The sequence below is a fragment of the Octopus bimaculoides genome, chromosome 2 (assembly GCF_001194135.2).
Source record: "Octopus bimaculoides isolate UCB-OBI-ISO-001 chromosome 2, ASM119413v2, whole genome shotgun sequence".
In the NCBI taxonomy this organism is placed as follows: Eukaryota; Metazoa; Mollusca; class Cephalopoda; order Octopoda; family Octopodidae; genus Octopus; species Octopus bimaculoides.
This window is the reverse complement of record NC_068982.1, coordinates 108,984,678-108,993,842: the sequence shown is the minus strand read 5'-3', so window position 1 is coordinate 108,993,842 and position 9,165 is coordinate 108,984,678. Positions and strand designations below refer to the sequence as shown.

At 38.4% G+C, this 9,165-nt stretch overlaps 1 protein-coding gene across 7 annotated transcripts in view; it reads right to left on the bottom strand.

The window, feature by feature from the left end:
• The window catches only part of LOC106883769 (phospholipid-transporting ATPase ID), a 212,086-nt gene extending 203,214 nt beyond the window's left edge, over positions 1–8,872 (bottom strand). Inside the window, exon 1 of one of the 7 annotated variants that reach the window (XM_052978605.1) lies at positions 8,851–8,872. The gene's annotated coding sequence lies outside the window, so the exon portion shown is untranslated. Of the gene's footprint in view, positions 1–8,323; positions 8,759–8,850 lie in introns of those variants that run through there. The other 6 variants (XM_052978602.1, XM_014934894.2, XM_014934890.2 and 3 more) reach the window with 6 other exon arrangements.
• Between the last annotated feature and the right edge of the window lie 293 nt (positions 8,873–9,165).

Sequence of the window (9,165 nt, the reverse complement as noted above, 5' to 3'; positions counted from 1 at the left end):
GTGTGTGTGTGTGTGTGTGTGTGTGTGCGTGCGTAAACGTGTAAACATGTAAAAACACAATAATCATAAAAATAAAAAGGCTTTTCTTCGTATCAAACGATCATGTAGTGTTTGTTTCAAAGAATAAGCAACTAAATGAAGTTGAGTGACAATAGATATAAATATATGTGAACAGCTAATTTTCACAATTCAATAATGGGACGCAAAAATACAGATTTGGACAGGTGAATAAGAATGCAAAAATGGTTGAATGAAAAAAAAGAAAAGAGCAAATGTCTAACATTAAAAAAAATTGAATTGCAAAAAGAGAAAGAGGGAGAGGGAGAGAGAAGAAGAGGAAAAGTAACGTGAGCCGAGAGGGCGGCGGAATAGTGTGGGAGATCGTAAGAGACGAAACAGTGACATGACAAGAGAGGGAAGGAGATATATTGTGAGAAATGAGTTGAGAGAGAAGGGAATACCATGAAAGACGAATGAAAAGAGGAGGAGAACGTGAGAGAGGAGTCGGTAGAGAAAGAAATCATGGGATGAGTCAAAAGGAAGAGATCATAAAATGACTTGGAGGAGGGAGAAAGAGCGATGGTAAGAGACAAGGCGAGAGTAAGAGGGGTGGTGTCGATAGAGAAGTATTGTAAAACTTAAGACGTGAGACAGATGGTCAAGATAATTGATCGGCTTGAAAGGTGGTGGCAAAGAGATTTAAAAGTAGAGTAAACAAGAATAATGTGAAGATACCTCCAACGGAGCAAGTAAAAGATGTTAGATGAGCAAATAGAAAAGGGTTACAGAAAAAGAGGGATGGAAATCGTCTTAAAGCAACAGGTGAGTGTATGTATGTATGTATGAGAGGGACATTACAAAAACAAAGCAGGAAAAGGTTATGGAAGGAGAATTTGAGAAAGGGTGTCTAACAAAAAAAAAAAAACAGCAAGAGACAACTCAACACGAAAGAAAGAAAAAGAGCCGGACTGCAAAAATTAGTATTACTTCGAGAGAATTAGCAAATGGAGATAGGTAGAAATATGCATGTCACCATGACAAGCAATCAAGTGGAAATGCAACGGCTATTATTACCACCACAATACACCAGCTACTATGACCAGTTTAATGGAGTTAATGAGCATGTTCCTCGGACTGGAAAGTAGGTAGGGGAATACGAAAACTAAAGCATTTGACATCTGATGTATACCCTCCAAATGAAAATCGAAGCAGAAAGTCATAAAGATAAATCGATCGGCCATAATAATGGCATCTGCTGCCAGTGAAATGTTACATACACGGGACAAAACTGCATAGGAGAAATCCATAACAGGTGAGTTGACTTTAGCCAGCTTTCTTATTCGGTAAAGCATGCATCGAACAAGAAATAGATCAAAGCAATGTTGTTGATATTTGTAAACACCTCCATATTGCTTTCAGATGAAATTAAACAGTTAGCAACGATTAAATAAAACCTATGCAAAAGAACGGTAGACACACTACGTCTGGTTGATGTATACACAAAACGTCGCAAACAAACATTACCAATTAGGGCTGGAGAGTTATTAATAAGACAGACGTGGTTAAGGGGCTTGAATATTTAGAATAGCATAGGACACAGAGAGGAAAACGGTAAGGTTGTTGCAAAGCGTTCGTAGGTTCAATAATAAAGTTCAAACAGACGATAAGACCAGTGATAAGAGACAGAACGATACAATACAGAGGCTGAAGATTATTCAGCTTAAGAAAGGCTATACAGGTCAGATTTTTTTCTGGACAAAATATGGAATGTTAGTACATCTTGAGGATTGGAGTACCAACTGTAAAAGGAAAAGCAACTGGTTGCGATCTTGCTAGTAAGAATAAAGGCATCTAAAGAAGATCATGATATATTCTGAAACCCAGCATATAAAATTACGTGGATCCTTTGAGTTACCCATCAATCGTTAAGATGTATGAAGCTACTATTTTTCTTTGGGAAAAAAAAAAACTTCTTTTGTTATCAGATAATGACTTCTACCATTGCAAGACTACAGTTAACAAACAGCTTCTCGTTGTAAAATAGTGGAAGTAGATTGTCCTTAAGAAAATGAAAGTAAACTGCGGTAGAAACCGGAAGTGATGATAGTGACATCCCGTAATTTAATGTAAACATTGTACGTGACGTACATCCAGTACATAAACGTACATATATTTAATATAACATGAAAACCATACATATGTTTTATATAAGACAAAAACACATTTACGCGAAAACAACAGCATCAATGCATGAAATATAATTCGCAGTAACTTTTCTCGATTTCTAAATTTATTTCGCCACCCATACTCATGAAAATATGATGTAAATAGATCATCACTATTCCCACATTGTCGCCTAAGTTTCTTCTTGGCGAGCATCCATCGTCCTTCTATAGTCTGCGTATAGTTGCAGTCATCGTTTGGATTAACTAAATTGAGTGAATGGTTGACAACTTATGGGTATGCAATGTTAACCTAAGATTACAGTTATTTGTGAGATACAATCAATTTAAAGATCTTTGCGCAATCACTCGACCTACTAAAAATAATCGCCAAATTTTCAAATTTATATTCTAACGTCTTAAAGAGAAAGACACTTCTGAATAATGTAGTCTAAACAATTGAAAATAAGTTTGTTTTTGATCGCAGGCGCTCGATCAGAGCTGATTTAAGGCCAAACAATAACTGGTACTTTTATCAACCTCACAGGATGAAAAGCAAAGTCGATATTAGAACGTAAAAAGTCGACACTACAATGCCTTGATTCCTTCGCCTTTTCTTTTTTTTTTTTTATTTGTCAATGACCTTGTCCTTGAATATTGTTAGATTCACATATTTTTTATCCATTGTCTTCGGAACCCTGACGAAGCCAGTAAAATGATGCGGTGATTGTTCCTCTTAATTGGAGAAACCTAAGTTCAGGGCTGCAAGAAATACGCGCAGAAGGTCGACATTTTGAGGATGAGGGACTGGACATAGCTAAGTGGGATAATACGAGTGACAAGATGTAGAGAGACGAGTGAGTTCAAGTGTCTGAATGGAAACGCCTGAATATGAGACCGATCACTTCCGCAGCACCAACAGAAAAGACACAGAGGAGCAATAGTACTGTAAATTGCGACGTACAATTCGAGCTGGCATATTCATCGACCTCACGACTTTTAGCTCAAATTTCTGAGTTGGATTTACCTAATGCAAAAGTCGACACCCAAACATACAGTAAGTAAGCCTAAACCTGGACTGGAAACTGCGTATACTATAGCGTTAATACTGAATTTATATTACTATCTATTATTACCTCCGCCTTAGCGAAGGCGGAGGTATTGTTTTCAGCTGTGTTTGTCTGTTTGTTTGTCCGTGGGCAAGATATCTAAAGAACCGCAGGATAGATTCGGATGAAACTTTCAGGGATGTTTGGCCTCGTGACTGACACGAACTGCTTAGATTTTGGGATCGATCCGGTACAGGTCAAGGATTCTGGATTATTTTTCCTGTTTTGTTTTTTTTACTAAATATTTGAGAGCGGTCGGGTTCATTTATAGTATTCTCGTAAGAGCAGTCGAGTTTATTTCAGATATTCTCATTTTAAAAATCATCTCCGGCTAATTGTTGAGAGGACGTTGGTGTTGCAGACTAACAACTTGTTTGTTTGAGTTCTGAGTTTCGTCATTCTTGGCCGCGGCTTTAGATTGTTGTCACATGTTGAGGGCTTTCTCTGCGAGGCTGTCCGTTGTTGAGGTGTTGTGTGTCACTGTTGAAGATTGTCATTGGACGACTCGCGTGTGTTCTTGCTGTTTTCTCCCCATTGTGGGGCTGAGGGGATTCGTTTTTCAAAAGGCAGTGAGAGCTGCGCATGGGCCGCTGCGATGGGAGCGGCTCCGTCGTTGGACCTGAAACGGATAATGGTGAATGGGGAGGAGGTGAACAATATATGCGAGTGGAGGAAGACACAGTAGAGCTGGTCCCTCCAGAAGAAACAGTTGAGGGTGGGAGTGATGGGACGGTGGTGTGCCACACGCAGACGGTCGCCACCAGTAGGATTGAGATCCTGTCGGAGGATGGCGTGGCGGCATGTTTGGGATCCCTTTTGAGAGCGGCAGCTTTCGTTGGCTGAGGAAGGGAATGTGGTGCGGTGGAGGTGAGGCTTGTCACCGGGGAGGGGGCTGTTTTGCGTAGTGAAGAGGTGACGCTGTTGCCCACATGCAGGGACGGGCGAGATGTGCGCATTCGCGTTAGAGGGGTGCTGCCGGAAGTGAAGCCAGAGTGGTTGGTGGCAGCTGTTGTGGCTGCCACTGAGGAGAGTCTCGAAGTGGTGTCGGTGGAAGGGGCGATTAAGTTGAGCTGGTGGGGATGCGGCGTCGAGATGTGACTTTTTGCCGCTTCCAAGGACATCGAAGGGGTCCCCTGCTAGATGGAGATTCCAGGAAAGGGTTCTCTTGGGGTGGTTGTTGAGGGGCGAGGACCAGGTTGCTATGAGTGTGGAGTGGGAGGCCGCAGTGCCCTGGGCGTGGACCTCCTCAGGGTGAGAGGGCTGTGGAGAGGGAACAGGAGGCAGTTGGGACCGGAGCACCAAGTGACAGTGGCGGACGGAGGCAGCAAGGGGGTATGGGGTGCGCCAAGGATTTGGAGGGGTGGAGTCGGAGAAGGGAAGTGCGAGGGCGATAGGTGGGGGAGTGACGGTTTTGTCGGCCCCAGGGGGAGGAAGGAGGTGACAACAGGGGAAGACTCTGAAGGACCAAAACCAGATAAAACACGCAAAGAAGGTAAAGAACCGTCTATATTTAAACACATTCAGACGACTGAAACAGAACCAATGGAGCGGGATTCAGTAGAAAGGACTGAAGAGCAGGTTTTGAAAAATAAGGCATTTGTAGTTTACTACGGTAAGAATGTGGCCGTGGAAAAGAGGATTTCCAAGTGGAAGGGTTTAATAAGGGTGAAACTACTCAGGGAGGATTTCACGGATGGACAAAAGTGTGTATTATTGAACGACAGATTCAATACGTTTATAAAAACATACAAAGTATATAATTTCAATTGGCGGGCCCGTGGGGTTTGATACCCTACCACCCATAATTCAACATAAAGACTTGGAAAATTTTTAAATATTGTAAAATATGAACATTGAAAAATGAAGATGTGAACTTTTAAAAGGGAAAAAAAAAACTGTTCAAAAAAGTAACGTCTAAATGTAACCCACTCGACTTCGGGGTCCAGTGGGCATTGCGCCTCATTTTATCATTTTCATATTTTCGTTCGTTCTTTTTATTTTTTCTGCTTCACTCGATTTCTTTCTATATTTTTATTTCCCCGATTATGTGTCCTGTATTGTTTTGTAATGTCCCATCTATGTTTGGCCCCTTATGGGTAATAAAAAAAAAACAGGACGTTAGTGTTGCCTCGGCGGAGGTTTGCGCTCTCTGAGTGCTCTTGTTTTAGATTAATCTCTGTGTTAATATGTTTAAAATGTTCACCAAACACAGTTGCAAATATACGTGCGGCTGCCTGCTTGAATATGGTAAGTGGTGTACAGCGATCATTAACCATTTACCTCTCCTATATATCACATATGATACACGGGACATATTTCCTTGATATTCATGAGTCAAATATAATACCCATTCCCAATTTTTTTTTTTCAACCACCAGAATAACTTGGGACTGATGAAAGGAAAGTTTTATATTACTCAGTTTTATATTATTCAGGGTTCAAAAGGTCCACTTGTACGCAGCAATTTATAGTATTTTCTACTGTAAACTGTGTTGAGGTTAATCGCTAATGATTAAATAATGCACTTAGCTTTTGTAAATAGATTACTAAACCAAATTAACGAGTTGAATAAAATATCTTGCGGGATTTATACCACCGAGGTTAACTTTACCTCTCATTTTTACGAGGCCGTTAGAATAAGGTACTAGTTAAATACTGAAATCAATTTACTTGAAAAAGTACCTTCCCCAAATCTTGGGCCTTCTGTCTATTTTAGAAACCACTGAGATCAGTAAATCTGTAGAATTATTAGTGCGTAGGACAAAAAGGTCTTGCAGTATTTGCTGTAGCCTTATACGTGGAGTTCAAATTCCACCGAACTTCATGAATCAATGAAGTACCGGTCAGATACTGGTATCGATTTAATACACCCAAATTTGTGGCCTGGTACGTGTTAGAAATTAGTAGTAAGAAGGGGTTTTTTGTTTTGTTTGTTAATATGTCGGTTGAATGCAGCAGGTACATTATTGCATGCCTGATTTATAAACTTTTATATTTCTTTCAATAGATGTTCTCAATTACACACCAAAGGACTATACATGTCAACACCCAAATACACTGTACAAAGGAATGATCTCACTCTTTGACAGTTTCCTTTCCTAAAGAACGGTCACCAGAATTCATCAACCCTTTTTGTTTCGGGTCATTGTCAAAGCGACATCCATATCCGTCAGAAGTACCTATACTCCTATATGTCAAACATTCTTTATTATTTTATTTATTTTTTTATATATATATATATATATAGAAATTAGTCATACCCCTAAAACCCATTTACACGCATAACAGATCACGAATATAAACATTCTTCTCACCTGATCATATAAACTCGAGTACAAATAAATAAATAAATAAAATTGAGAACCGAGTTTTCTTTAGTTTAAAAAACATTAGACTTATGCTGAAATCAAAAGTATTCTAATTACCTTGTTGTTACATATTATGTTTATCACTTTTTATATAATGGCAAAAAACACAATTTACATATAGTGAATTCCATTTATAAAACTGATCACTTAACTTTGATTTACTCGCAAAACCTATTCATCAACTAAAAGAAAGTGTAGGGGGATAACAAAACAGTCGGCTAATCTCAGAAGTTTGCCGCTGCGAAACCAACAATTTATTGATATAGACGGAATCATTAGAACGTCGGACAAAAATGCTTGCGCTATTTTTCTGGCTCTCTGCATACTGAGTTCAAACCCCAACAAATTCATCTTAGCCTTCATCTTCCCGGAGGTGACAAAGTAAAGCACCAGTCAAGTATTGGGTCCGGAATAACAAATTCTATTTCTCTTATGAAACCGAAAAATCGAATTAAAGAAACTCTTTTCTATATACATAGCATATAATTAAATTAAGCTTCCTCATGCGTGTAGGATTCTGGGATTAGAGTTTAATTTAATTTGGGACTAGAGTTTTAATTAATGACTTGTAATTGATACTTCATTTAAAATTATTAAATATGGACCTTTGTATATTTTACTTAACAAAGCACCAAAATTTCGTCCGCAAAAACTGATCTGTAAAAAATACGGTATCTATTTTAATAACAGAATATACGAGCTAACTTGTATGATTAAACCACAGGCTAGAATGTTTACATGCGTGAAATGCACACATCATTATGTGTGTGCGTGATCATATAAGAGTAATTTAATGCGAAAGTGAAAAATACAAATATAGAATGAGGGCGGAGGAACATATCCAGTATACAGATGATTAAGTATTTCACACGTGTGTGCGTGTGTACAGAGAGGAGCTGTACTTGATAAACCTCTTCAGTTTTCTAGCCTAACTTAGAATATGAATGGGAAATATAAATATTTCAGAAATATTCTCCCAAATCAAAATTAAATAAATTCTTAATTTCCGTCCCTCAGCACTAAAAGTACAAACACCGCCACCAATCTTTAAAGTTCTAGTATCAATTAAAGTTAGGGTACACGAAGCTAAAGAAATTAACTGATGCTAAAAACAAACAGCGGAGGAGTTAGTTGACTTGGGACAACAATTAAGTGGGTTATTGGAGGGGGCTTATGCTGACACCTGTCCAAAGATTGCCCCCATTCATACCTTTCGTCAAGATATGTGACTTCCTACCTGGATTTAAAATCGTTTTAAAGTATGCCTAGTGGTTTTTGTTTGTTTTTTGTTTTTTTTAATCAATTGTAAATAAGACTTCAAAGTGAGATGGGTGTAATAATAAAAATTTACCAATAAAACTATCAATAATGACACTCACTGAACAAAGTTATTAATAGTTTTTTTTCCTAACTTGCTGTAAAAGTAGCGCTGGAAAACTACTAAACAATACGAAAAGTTAGTTTGTCGAGAAAGAGATATAACTTTCAATTGATATCTACGTTAAAAGCAACGATTCAAAATAATCGAAAGAACAAACATAAAAGGAAGAGAATTTTTTTTCAGAATATTCAACAAGTTAGTAGAATGAAGTAATTTTCGAAAAAGACAAACAAAAACATATGTCTGTGCGTGTGAATATGTGGGCATAATTAGAAGGACAAAAAAATCTGTATCCTTACAAACCTTACTGTGCTTGAGGTGTTGAATAAAATAGTAGGAACTCACTGTAGACAAATTAAGGGGAAAAGTGTAGTAAGTTTTCACGGCACAGTTGGTTTGACACTGCGCGGTAAAGGAGGAGAAGAAAGCTTACGTAGCACTCACTACAACTCTAAAACATGCTGCCTCTTTCTCTCTCTCTCGCACTGATTCGCTTTCTTTCTCATTCTGACTTACACATGGTCTGTATATTAAGGACACACGGCTATACGACCAGAAACTTAGTATACATACATGTCAACTATCAACTGTCGTGAACAGTGTCGTCTTTATAAGCTATATCTTTTCTTATATTAGCCGTCTACAGTGACAAGCAAGGAGCCATTACTATAGAAGTCCGTAAAGGGTTCTCTCCCATCAAAATGGTGCCAGATTATTTCAATGTTTTTACGAATATTTAACGAGGCAGAAGCCAACCCTGGAAACTTTAACTTCTAGCGAGTAAAATTTGCGATTCACTTTCAACACTTAAGACGTTTTACTCCACTTACATCACAAACACTGGTAGGAAATGAATAAACATCACAACTTTCTCCTTCCTCTCTTATGCTTGCTAATATCGATTTCTTTGAACTAGGCCCAAGGTCAGTTTTCGTAGAGGTAGGTACAGTAGACTGAATTCTCCCCACTGTGTAGCAAGTAATTACTTCAACGGTCCTGAGTCCAATACTTAGTCTCAGCCATCTCCACAACTTTTCGTGCAAAAAAATAGTTAAAATCATTACGGCTGAGTAAATGACATACCCAATTGATCGACCATGGATAATGAGTTCAAATCAGGATGCAGTTTTTGTACTGTGAATATT